The sequence below is a fragment of the Oryctolagus cuniculus genome, unplaced genomic scaffold (assembly GCF_964237555.1).
Source record: "Oryctolagus cuniculus unplaced genomic scaffold, mOryCun1.1 SCAFFOLD_129, whole genome shotgun sequence".
NCBI classification, from domain to species: domain Eukaryota; kingdom Metazoa; phylum Chordata; class Mammalia; order Lagomorpha; family Leporidae; genus Oryctolagus; species Oryctolagus cuniculus.
In genome coordinates, this window is record NW_027208247.1 from 1 (window position 1) to 13,965 (window position 13,965).

Sequence of the window (13,965 nt, forward strand, 5' to 3'; positions counted from 1 at the left end):
TCCAGGAGATGCCTGTATCAGAACAGCTTCCACCACCGTGAAGACACAGGCAGGAAATACATGGTCTGAGTGGGGTGGGTCTCACTGGAAAAGCAGGACTCTGAGATGGAAGATAATGCAATGGAATGCTGTTGTTCCAGACTCACTTAAAATCAATAGGTCTGGGATTCTGTGGCCTTAGCTACCTAGCTCTACATCTTTCCTTAAATCCATCCATATTACCACATGGTTTTAGTTCTAGGTTTTAAGTCCAAACTAATGTAACATGTTTATTATGTAGAATCATCCATTCTATTGTTGTGTATTGCTGAAGCTGAAGTGATGTTTGAATTGTTAAATGGTATATAAAATAGTGAGTGCTCATGTGTAGAAAACCACAGTGGCTGTTCCAGTGCCAAAAACTCTTGAAGGCAGTTAAGCTTTGAAGTGGTCTTTGAATATTTGAATACATTTATTTTGATAACTAATGTCATTGAATACTCAGAGTCCAGGTGTGAGTTGATTTGATTTTGGTAACTGGAAATATGACCAACATAAGATCTTTGTAGTAGAGAAGAAGCATGCATTACTGAATCTGTTCAGGGATCACAAAGTGACCTGAATTGACCAGTTTGGGGTGGAAATACCTGAGGCACCACTGGAGCCTGGGCCGGGCTGCTGTGGGTGGGGCAGAAGGAGAGGGGAGATGCCTGGGACCTGCGGGCCAAGGCTGCAGGTGTTCCTATTGGCCCCTGGTCACCCGTGGGGCCTCAGACCCTCTCACAATGGAACCGCACATGCACCTCAGATCGTTTTTACCCCTAATTCCACTTTAAAGAAAAGTTTATCAAGGCTGGCACCATGGTTTGGTGGTGCAACTAGAACTGCAAGGCCTGCATCACAGTTGCTGATTCAAATCCCTGCCGCCCAAATTCCTGTCCCACTCCAGCCAACAGGTGCAGTGGTGATGGACAGGTGCTTGGACCCCACACCACATGGGAGAACTGGAAGGGGGCTCATCGGCCTTCAGCCTCACCCAAACATTGGGGGATCAAACCAGCAGATGGAAGACCCCTGTCTCTATGCCTTTCAAATAAATCTCTTAAAATAAATAAAAAAGAAATGCAAAAATAAAAAAAGAACCAGCTAAATAGAAGTGAACTGTATGGAGACAAACACCAATATTACATTACTCAACTCTCCACTGCTCCAATGAACAAAGAAGACAAATAAGAGGGATATAGGCCTCCCCTTTTTTGTTATGCTTCCCTTGGTTCTAACTAGCATGGGCTTCCAGAAAATGCACAAGGAATCCATTCTCTTCTGTGGTCAATACATGATCTCAGAATTTCCCTTATTCATTTGCCTAACAGATTTTGATTATGTTACTCTAAGGAAAGGGAAGGCAACAAAACTGCCCTTTTCCCCCATTTTAAAAATCTATTATTTATTTGAAAGGCAGAGTTACAAAGAAGTGGTAGAGACAGATCTTCCATCTGCTGGTTCACTTCCCAAATTGACCTCAGCTGAGCCAATCTAAAGCCAGGTGCTTCTTGCAGGCCTCCCACATGAATGCAGTGGTTCAAGCACTTGGGCCACCTTCTGATGCTTTCCCAGGCACATTAGCAGGGAGCTAGATTGTAGGTGGAGCAGCTGGGACTTGAATCAGCACCCATATGGGATGCTGGCACAGCAGGCCATGGCTTTACCCACTGTGTTGGTACTGTGTGTGTTTGTGTGTGTGTATGTATTTTTATTTCAAAGACTCATTTATTTATTTGAAAGGCAAGGTTAGAGAGGGAGAGACATAAGAAAAGAGATCTTTCAACCTCTGGTTCACTCCCCAAATGTCCACAACAGCAGAGGCTGGGCCAAGCCAAAGCCTGGAGGCTGAACAGCAGATAATCTTTAGTTATTAATTTAAAATGAATAGGCTGTAGCTGGTGCTGTGGCATATAAGGTGAAGCCACCACCTGCAGTGCTGGCATCCCCTATGGGCACTGGTTCATATCCCAGCTGCTCTGCTTCTAATCTAGCTCCCTGCTAATGTGCCTGGGAAAGCAGCAGGAGATGGCCCAAATACTTGGGCCCCTGAATCCATGTGGGAGAACTGGAAGAAGCACCTGGCTTTGGATTAGCCCAGCTCCAGCTGCTTGCAGCCACGTGGGGAGTAAAACAGCAGACAGAACATCTCTGTCTATTTCTGTGTCTCTCTCTATAATTCTGTCTTTCAAATTAATAAATAAATCTTTAAAAAGGGTTTATTAACATATACTATAATCCAATCCAGGAACAGTAAGAGAAGCATTAAATATTGCTACCTATATTTTTATTTATTTTTTTATTTTTAAATTTTTTAAACTTTTATTTAGTAAATATAATTTTCCAAAGTACAGTTTATGGATTACAAAGGCTTCCCCCCCATAACTTCCCTCCCAACAGCACCCCTCCCATCTCCCACTCCCTCTCCCATTCCATTCATATCAAGATTAATTTTCAATTATCTTTATACACAGAAGATCGATTTAGTTTATATTCAGTTAAGATTTCATCAGTTTGCAGAACACAGAACATAAAGTGTAAAATACTGTTTGAGTACTAGTTATAGCATTACTTCACATTGGACAACACATTAAGGACAGAGATCCCACATAAGGAGTAAGCACACAGTTATTCCTGTTGTTGACTTAACAATCTGACACTCTTGTTTATGGCATCCGAAATCTCCCTGGGCTCTAGTCATGAGTTGCCAAGGCTATGGAAGCCTCTTGAGTTCACTGAGTTCGATCTTACTTAGACAAGGTCATAGTCAAAGTGGAAGTTCTCTCCTCCCTTCAGAGAAAGGTACCTCCTTCTTTGATGGCCTGTTCTTTCTACTGGGATCTCACTCACAGAGATCTTTTATTTAGGTCCTTTTTTTTTTCTTTTTTGCCAGAGTGGCTTTCTGCTGCTCCTCCGCACGCGGAGGAGCCACACCGGACCGGACGCTTGTTGTTCCCTTTTTTTACAAGTCCTTTCTATAGTAAAGTAAGAATAAGTAAACAGCAAACTCCCAAAGCAAGAATGAGTAGAGAGAAGTGAGAAAGAATGAAGTAACGAACTTCCCCGCGAACTCTCCAATGCACTCTCCAACCAACCCACACCACCATGCCATCTCTCTCCTCCTATATAGTCCTCTCCACCAATCCGTGCTCTGCTACCCACACGCCGAGCGCGCCACTCTCCTCCAATCAGGAGCGGCTCTTGCAGCTTATCAAGTTGGTAAGGGGCAGCTGGGTAGAAGCTGTACGCTCCTCTCCCAGCACCACATTGTGGGAGAGCAGATGCATAGAATAAGTCTTAATTCCAGTAACAGTATAGTCCGAGTTGCTCCCCACAGATCCCCCTTTCTTTTTAATTTTTTGGCGTTGATACGCGCCTGTGTAAAGTTCAGCGTGATCTTCATGCTATTGACTGTCTTGTTTGTCATGCTACTTCAGAGTTCCTTGAAAAATGTCCCATATTCAAGATCCCAGGGATTGGTTATTCATTGTTTTTCTTCCTCAAATAGAGTTTTTTTCTTCTAGCTCTTCTGCTGGTAGGTTTACCAACCGAATTCTTCTCTCAGGGGTCCATATTGGTTGTGCCGCACCCTGTGGAAAAAAACAAACGGCGCCTTTCCATTGGTTGTCCTGTAAATCCTTCCACATTATCCACTGTATTGATTCCTTATCAGCTGATTGAGCATGCATTTCTGCAGGTGTTTTACCGTTCTTTTTCTTGTTCAAAAAATTAATTGTATAAAGAGCTAGGGCCAAGGCATCCTTGTTGGATGTGGCCATTTCCCCTATTCCCCCTTTTTGTTTAATTATTAAATTTTTTAAATATAAGTGAGTGCGTTCTACCACAGCTTGCCCTTGTGGATTGTATGGAATACTGGTAATATGGGAGATTCCGAATTCTTTCAAAAATGCAGCAAAACGAGTTGATGTATACGCTGGGCCGTTATCCATTTTGATCACATGAGGAACTCCCCAGGCTGCAAAAGCCTGCAAGCAGTGTTGGATTACTTGTTGTACTCCTTCTTTATTCATGGCTGTGGCCATAACTACACCTGAATATGTATCTACAGTGACGTGAACACAGCTTTGTCGCCCAAAAGAGGGGATATGTGTAACGTCCATCTGCCAGATATGTCCTGGTTTAAGGCCACGGGGATTGGCTCCCGCAGGAATCTTTGGAACTATGGTAACAACGCACTTTTCACAGGATCTAATAATATCTTCTGCTTGCTTGCAGGGAATATTAAATTTAAAACTTAAAGTGTGGGTGTTAACATGCCATTTAGAGTGATATTCTTTAGCTTGTTCCAAAGCGGTGCATGCAAGCAAGAATCTTGAATAATGATCTGCCATCATGTTTCCTCGAGTAAGTGGGCCAGGTAAATTAGAATGAGCTCTTATGTGGCCTATGTAAATAGCATGCTCTCTTTGATTTAATAACCCCTGAATTTCACTTAAATAAGAATAGACTGAGGAGGATTTAAGAATAAGGCACTGTGTAGCAAGCATCTGAACTGCATTCACCACATATGCACTATCAGACAAAATATTCATGGGTGCGCTCTCTCTGCGTAATACTGTTGCGATAATAGCTAATTCTGCATGTTGTGGAGAAGGGGATGCTGTTAAGACAAAATATCGTTGATTGTTAAATATAGCTGTTCCTGTTCCGCCTTTAGCTCCATCCGTAAATATGGTAACTGCCCCTTGAATTGGATCCCTTCGCACCTTCTGCACCCGTTTTATTGAAACCTGTGTGCAGAAGTTAACAAATGGATGGCGAGGGTAGTGATTGTCAATCTCTATTTGTAGAATGAGAACTATGTATGCCCATTGCCAGCATTCCCTTGTAAAGGCTTCTACTGCCTCTTGAGCAAAGGGAACTACACATCACTTTGGAGTCTTCCCCGCCATTTCTGTCACCTTTTTTATTGCTGTTAATATCAAATCAGCCACTGCTATGCCTTGGGTGTATAGTACACGCGGTGCATGTGAATGTGGGTATACAAACAACAAGGGTTCTCCTTGCCAAATGACTGCGAAGGGATACAGCTGTTCCATAAAAATTAATATTTCTAGGGCTTGTTGTGGATCACATCTTTCCATCTGCATTGCTTTAATTTGTTTTTCGATTTTCTGTAACGCCAAGCGGGCTTCTTTTGTCAATCTACGAGGGGAATCAAGCTGGGCATCTCCTTCTAAAATATTGAATAATGGCATCATATCTTCGGTGGTTAATTTACAATAGGGCCTCAACCAATTTAAATTGCCACATAATTTTTGGAAGTCATTAAGGGTCTGCAACCCATCTATTGCAATTTCAAATTCTAATGGGGTCACCTTTTCAGAAGTTACTTTAAGCCCTAAGTACTGTACTACTTCCCCTTTTTGTATCTTCTCTGGCGCTACTTGTAACCCAACTTTTTCCAAATATAATAGCAGCAGCTTATATGCTTCCATAAGGTGACTTTCACTTTCAGCCGTTATTAACAAGTCATCCATGTAGTGTAAAATTTGTACTTTTGGGCACTGTTGTCGAACCGGCTCTACTGCCTGGTCAACATATAGCTGGCATATGGCAGGACTGTTAGTCATTCCTTGGGGAAGCACCTTCCATTCATATCTTTTGTCGGGACCTTGATGATTAATGGAAGGTACGGTGAAAGCAAACCTCTGAATGTCTTGTTCATGTAGAGGTATGCTAAAAAAGCAGTCCTTCAGATCGAGTACTATTAATGGCCAATGCTTTGGGATCATAGTAGGAACCGGGAGTCCAGGTTGTAATGCCCCCATGGGTTGCATCTGCTGATTAACAGCCCGTAAATCATGCAACAACTGGTATTTCCCCGATTTTTTCTTTATCACGAATACTGGCGTATTCCATGGGGAGGTTGATGGTTGCAAATGGCCTGCCTCTAATTGTTGTAACACTATATCATTTACCGCAGCCAACTTTTCCTGGGTAAGGGGCCACTGTGGTATCCACTTTGGCTTGTTGTCCAGCCATGACAATGGTAGCGGCTGCATCTCAGTGGCCCCCACGAAAAACCCGTGTCCTGTCTTTTAAAATCGCCTTTGGGCTGGGCTAGGTCCCTTCTGCCTTCTCTGGAGCCTAATCCTCTCTCCTGATATCCCTTTTTATACATAATACGCCGTCCTGTAGAACTCTCCAATTGGTCCTCATTTGTTAATGTCAGTCCCAATTGTTCTAAAATGTCTCTTCCCCATAATGTGATGGGGAGTGCACTAACATAAGGTTGCACATTTCCCTTGTTCCCTTCTTGATCCTGCCAATGAAGCACCTGAGCACTTCTTGATGGTGTCATGGCCGCACCTAGGCCTACTAAAGTATTATCTCCTGGCTGAAGGGGCCATGACTTCGGCCAATCATTTTCTGAAATTATACTTACATCTGCACCTGTATCTAGCAGGCCCTGAATCGACTTTCCTCTAATGGTTAAGGTCCACAGAGGTCGATCTGCTAAAGATAGGGACAAGGCTGTAAATTTCTCCCCTTGGGGTCCATGAACATCCTGCGCTCCAATCATGATCAGCATTTGAGCCACAGGTTCTTCTGGCTTGATTTGAATAATACCCTTTGTAGATTGTATTAGCACTTTTAACTTATCAAAAGGTAATTGAATGACTCCGGTAATGACCATTAGGCCTCTTAAAGCATTTGTTTCTTTTCCTATGATTATTCCAAGTCCCTTATGCTCCGCTGAAATTGTTTCTGCCCTCACCTCTATGGCTTGTGGCCCCATTTGAGGTGTTAGTACCGAATATTCGGTGGCTCGTAACTCTGCGCAGTAAATATTTGGTTTTTGTATTGTTGGGACCGTGGCACCCACCAATTGTTTTGGCCCCAGGGTGCAGGGGCCCACATTCCGTTTTTTTGCTGTTGTCCATATACACCTGATCTTCTTATGGGGCCCGGCTCATTTGGCATCCTCAGGGGATTGCCTGCGCTATTCATTTTAAAGTAACATTCACTGACCCAATGATTCCCTCTTCTACAGCGTGGGCAAAGGCCTGGTCTTCTCGAGTTCTCTATGCCCTGCCGATCTCGGGCTGGAAATTTCACCCTACATTCCCTCATTAGATGCCCTTCTCAACCACATCTAAAGCATATTCGTCCCCTCATGTTCTGTCTAAATTGTCGGGTTACAGCTACTGCAGCATGTGATCCAGAAGCTACATCATCCATGACATCCCTACAGATTTTCAAAAAGGTAGGGATGTCTTTATGCTGCCATGGTCTAAGAGCTTCACGACATGTTTTATTGGCCTGTTCATACGCCAATCTTCTGACTAAGGGCATTGCTTCTTCCACAGTTTCAAAAATGTTTCCTGCTGCTTCCATTAATCTGTTCACGAAGTCAGCATAAGGTTCAGTAGGGCCCTGTACTATCTTAGTTAGGCTGTGTCTTATTTCTCCTTTTCTGGGTATCACCTTCCAGGCTCTTCTTGCTATCTCTCTCACTTGTAAGAGGACAGCTGTTGGTAATCGGGCCTGCTCATCAGGATTGGCAAATCGCCCTTCTCCATTTAACATTTCCTCATCCCATGCTTGATTCCCTGCTTGATAGTTCTGCTTTGAATATTCTCGCGCGAATTCTTTATAAGCAGCTAACCATAAGAGGAAGTCACCCCCACCCAACACCGCCTTTACTAAGTTTCTCCAATCCTCGGGTATTAGGCCTTGCTGCCCAATGTTATCAAGGATTGCCTGAGTGTAACTTGCATGGGGCCCATACAATTGTACTGATTGTTGCAACTCTTTAAGTAATTTATGGTCAAGAGGTGTCCAACCCCTGTTTTCCTGTTGATCCTGAATTACAGGAAACACCTGGCCTGGTTCCTGGTACTGCTCCCAAGCAGGTTTTCTATAAACAGCTCCCCTTTGCTTGCTTTCGGTTCTCGGCCTTTCTATCTCCTCCTGCATACCTACTCCCTCCATCACTCCTTTTTCCTCCTCCCACTCTTCTTCAATCTCATGTGGAAAAAAGGGGCTTTTCTTTACAGGAGGAAACTTTGGTAGTACTAATGGGCGATACCGGGGTGGTGATTCATCCTTTATGGTTGAATTTGCCAGCCTTGTAGGGCCAGGATATATTCTTGGCATCTCTCTCGGGGGCGAGGTTCCCTCTTCAGCTTCCTTCTCCCCCACGTAAGCTTCCTGGCTCTCTAAATCCTTCTTTGATTTTCTTCTCACCTGTTCATTACAATAGCTGCTCTCCTGGCTGCCCTGCCATAATTCTTCCTGCAATTCACTCCCCTCATTAAGCAACAACTCGATCCCTTCCGTGGGGTCCTGAAGCACCTGATCAACGAGTTGCCACAGCTTCAGCACTTCTATCGATTCCCCAGCCTCGCGTAATTTCCATCCCACCTGCCTCCACTGCTGTAGAAACCAGGGGGACATCTCCACGACTGCTCTTACGAATGCATGAATTTTCCTCCCCCCTCGTTTCCCTCGCTTAGAAGAAAAGCTGCGAGGAGGTGGGGAGTAGGAAGAGAGAGAAACCACATTCAGCCCACAATGGATGATCTTTAGGGAGAAATAGAGAATGGTGCCTAGCAGGAGGAAGAGGTAGCCAGTGGGCAAAGAGTAGCCAAAGAACTCCATTGTCTGTACCGTCTGTGACATGTTGGAGCGGTGGGCGTAATGGAAGACTGAGTCTCCCAGACGTTCCCAGTTAATACCTCTTTCCTAGCTTCTAATTTTCTTCCCCCACGGCTTTTTTCCTGGGTTCTAACTAGCTTTTCACCGGCACTCTTTCCATCTGGCCTTCCCCTAGGCTCTTTGCTAGTCTCTCTCTCCGGTAATTTCCCACTTCTTCCCGTTTTTTCCCTCCTAGGTTTCCTATCTGAGTCACGGCACCATTTGCTGCTCCTCCGCACGCGGAGGAGCCACACCAGACCGGACGCTTGTTGTTCCCTTTTTTAACAAGTCCTTTCTATAGTAAAGTAAGAATAAGTAAACAGCGAACTCCCAAAGCAAGAATGAGTAGAGAGAAGTGAGAAAGAATGAAGTAACGAACTTCCCCGCGAACTCTCCAACGCACTCTCCAACCAACCCACACCACCATGCCATCTCTCTCCTCCTATATAGTCCTCTCCACCAATCCGTGCTCTGCTACTCACATGCTGAGCCCGCCGCTCTCCTCCAATCAGGAGCGGCTCTTGCAGCTTATCAAGTTGGTAAGGGGCAGCTGGGTAGAAGCTGTACGCTCCTCTCCCAGCGCCACATTGTGGGAGAGCAGATGCATAGAATAAGTCTTAATTCCAGTAACAGTATAGTCCGAGTTGCTCCCCACAGCTTTCCATACCTAAAATACTCTCATGGGCTCTTCAGCCAGATCTGAGTGCCTTAAGGGCTGATTCTGAGGCCAGAGTGCTGTTTAGGACATCTACTATTCTACGAGACTGCTGTGTATCGCACTTCCCATGCTACCTATATTTTATATAGTCTAAGTATTGTATAAACTAAAATATACAACACTAGGAGTATGCTATCAGTAATTACACTACCAATCTCAGTGATTATAAATAAGAATTTTAGCAACTATACTGATTCTGAACAGTGATTCAATGTTTCTGTTTTTAAATTTAAAAATGCCCATGAACTTGAATGTTTCTGTGTAGCTCCTAATAGAACTACAAGCCTTAGAAGTTCTATGCTGTTTAGCATTTCATCTTCAGTGCCAACTTGATTATTACACTGCCAGTTTATAAAACACTTCACAGTCATGTGAACCTTACCATAAGATAGGACTGTGTAGAATAAATCCTTTAACTACAAAGACAATCTTATCTCACAAGGGAGGAAGATCCAGAGGGGTCAAATGACTTGCTAATGTCACTTAGCTCTGTTGGCACAGAAACAAGGAAAGCTCTCAGCTTCCTGCCACCTCCCCTTACACCACCTGCCTCAACTAGACGAGCCTGTAATTTTAAGGATGCTCAGGTCCCATGAGTTTAAATGAATTTTTCAAGGTTACATGACAAGTACCAAAGCCAGAAGCAAAAATTATTGCTTCCATCTTTCTCTTCCTTGTCCACAATGGAAGTTTGATGTACACTTATGCATTATTCAAATATCATTTACAACCAAGAAGCATTATTTTTCCCCAAAAATAACAATGACACTACTTTTTCCATTGAGGAAGTTATTTTAATGGATGATGCAAACATACTTGTTTTGTTTTTTACTTTGAGATGCAAAGAAATGAACAAGTAGACAGAGAAGTGGTATTCACCCTGTAGTTAACTGCTGAAATGTCCACAGCGGTCAGGGCTGGCCCAGGAGCAGGGAACCTAATCATCTGAACCATCACTTGCTAGCTACCAGGGTCTACATTATCTGAAAGTTGGAGTCAGGGGCTGGAACCGGGAATCAAACCCAAAAACTCCAATGTGGGACACAGACATCTGAACCATAAGGCTGCACCCTGGCTTCCAGACTTGTTTTTTCACCAGTCCTCTGAAAAGGAAAGTTAATTACAACTTGAAATCCAAGACTCTGGAGTCCTCAGGTGTGTGTGTCTATGCATGAGAGTTAGTTGGGTAGATCAAGAGTCTGCAGTTTAGAGAGAACAGAAGAGTGAAACATGTGTCAGAGGATGTCAGCATTGGAGAGGTGGCTGTGCTCTAGTCAGAGGCTGAGGAGGACAAGTCCACAGAGAGCAGCAGCACCAAGGGAGAATGCTATACTAGCAAGTAAGGAGAAAAAATGTTGAAAAATAAATATGTGAAAAGGATTTATTTATCTGGAAGATGGAGTTATAAAGAAGGAGAGACAGGGAGGGGGAGAGAGAGATCTTCCATCTGCAGGTCAACCCACCAAATGGACACAATGTCTGGGACTGGGTCAGATCAAAGCCAGGATCTGGAACTCCACCCAAGTCTCCCTCATGGGTGGCAGGGACTCAAGAACTTGGGTTGTCTGCTGCTTTCTCAGATGCATTGCCAGAGAGCTGGATGGGAAGTACAGCAGCTGAGACACAAACAGTGGCCATATGGGATGCCAGCATCAGTGGCAACAGATTATCCTAATGCATCACAACACTGGCTCCAACAAATGAACTTAGGTAAACAAGTCCAAATGCCAGGGAAACATCAGATAAAATGCCAAGGATGAGCATTGTGGTGCAGCAGGGTAAACCACTACTTAGGAGGCATACCTCATTCTTAAGTATGAGGATGTCTTTTAACCACTTTTGTACAAGAGAGTACAAGCCAGAACACCATAGCATCTTCCAGATTCGGCACTGCCTGTTCTCAGGGGCCCCCCCACAAACTCCTGTGCTTCCCCTGGGCAGTTTGTTTTGGCTGAAGCCAGCCAGAACCCTGGGGTCATTGGAGTAGGAAATGGGATTAAAGGATTTCATGCTGCAAAACTGCTCCAAGCCAGTTTTTTCACTGAGAGACAGAGACCCAGAATGACCTCCCCGGAGCTCACAAGACCATGCCTGGACACCTGCCAGGGAAAAAGTTGGAAAAAAAAATCCAGATTCTGGAATCTTCTGGAACATTCTAGAATATTCTAGAATTTTCCCAGAATGTCCTAGAGATTTTGTAGGATGTTCCAGAATGTTCCAAAATGCCACCTAGTTATCCTAGGGGGATTCTGGGATGCAGGTCTGAGTGGAAATTCCCCAGCCAGGTGCAGCGGGTGTCCTGGTGCTGTGCCCAGCCCGGCTGACATTTACACAGCGCACATAGCCTAAGCACCTGCACACATGGGAGGGGAGTCAAGGGGGTGTGGCCACTCCAGGACATCCTGTGCTGATCTCTGGGGGCCGTAGTAATTTCCAGCCCATCAGAAGAGGTTCTCGGCCCCCCAAGATGGTCACTGGGCAATCTGGAATGTTCTAGGACATTCTACAAAAATCTAGAAATACTGAGAACATTCTAAAAAATTCCAGGACCCCCAAAGACTTTCACTGCATGTTCTGGGAACATTCTAGAAAATTCTGAGAATATTCACCATTGTTTCTAGAACATTTCTAAAACCCCAATGATGCCTACCTGGTGTTCAGGAAAAATTCCAAGAACATTCTGGAAACATTCTGGAAAAATTTCTGAGAGCATTCTTGAAAATTCTGAGTGTATTCTAGAACGTTTTAGTAAATTCTATGACCCCCGAAGACACTCAGCAGGTATTCTAGAAAAAGTTCTAAGAACATTCTAGAAAGTTCTAAAAAAAAACTCCATAAAATTCTAGAATATTCTAAGACCTGAGAAACACTCGCCTAGTGTCCTTGAAACATTCTAGAAAATTCTGGAAAATCCCTAGCCCCAGAGAATCCATAATGGAAGCTCATGGAAGCTCCTGGGACATTCTGGAATGCCCCGGGACCTCATCCCATCCCAGTGCCACCTGGATGTTTGCACAACCTCAGCCCTGCCCACTTCTCCCAAGCCCTGGCTATAAAGAGATGCCTGGTAGCAGCCGGTTCCAGACGACGAAAAGACGATGATGATGAAGGCTCTCATTCTTGCCCTTGTGGTGGGCGTGGCCTGTGCCCAGGTATCAATTACTCGCATCATTTGTGCAATGTTCCATAATGTCCTAGAATGTTCCAGAATGTTCCAGATGATTGCAATAGACTCTCTAGCAGGCCCTACGGGAGCAACTGGAATGTTCCAGAATATTCCAGGATGTTCTAGAACACATCCAGACAATTCTACAATGTTCTAGAATGTTCCAGAATCTTTCCAATTTTGTTTCTAACAATTCTAGGATGTTCTGGAATGTTCTAGAATCTCTCCCCCAGAATATTACAGAACATTCTGGAATGTTACAGACAGTCCCAGTAGACTCTAGCAGGACCTAGGGAAGCATCCAGAGTGTTCCAGAAAAATTCCATAATGTTCTAGAATGTTCCAGAATGTTCTAGAAAATGCCTCTGGAACGTCCCAGCATGCCCCAGGATGTCCCAGCATGCTCCACAATGCCCTGAAACATTCCACCATGTTCCAGCATGCCCTGGCACACCCTGAATGCCCACCTCTCCCCCTGAAGTTGAAGGCCAGAACTACTTCAAGTTCCTGGTGCAGGAGAATGGCCACATCTTCTTTCTCAATCAGAATGTGGGCACCGATGGCACTGCCACCTGCGTCACCCTTACTGCTGGTGAGCCCCCTGCACACACATGTGGATACAGCCAGCACCTGCTAGAAAGAGAGTCTGACCCTGACTGTATACACAGACCCTGAGTGTATGCAACCAGTCCAGAGCTTGACCCTGACTGTATACATGGATCCTGAGTGTATACAGTCGGCTCCTACTAGGGACACACATTGCAACCTGAAAGCCTGACCCTGCTGTATACAGTTAGCACCCACTAGAGAGAGATACATTCTGACCGTGACCGTATACAATCAGTGCCTACTATGCAGAATAACTTTGACCCTGGTGCATCCTAGAGGGGCTTGGCCAGCTGTATACTGGTGGCACACACTAGAGAGAGAGCCTGACCCTGGCTGTGTTCAGGCAGCACCTACTAAATACAAGATCCTCAACCCCAGCACACCCTAGAGGGGGGCTCGGCCAGCTGTATACAGTCAGTGCATACTAAGTAGATCCCATCCTGTCCGGGGTGGGCTTGGCTGACTGTATACAGTCAGCACCCACTAGATGGGGCAAGCACATACAGTCAGCACCTACTAGATATCTGGGGCAGGTTTTGCTGAATGTATACAGTCAGTGCTTACTGAACAGAACCATCCCAGCCCCATCCTATCCTGGATGATTTTGGTTGACTGTATACAGTCAGCACACACTAGAAGGAGCCATCCTGACTGTGACTGTATACAGTTGGTGCAGACCCAGTGGTAGTTAGTGGGCACCCTCTAGACAGAGGCACCCTCGGTGTACACAGCACGGAGCCCATGCTGCCTGAGGTGCGTCTGGCTGGCTGTATACAGTCAGCGCCCA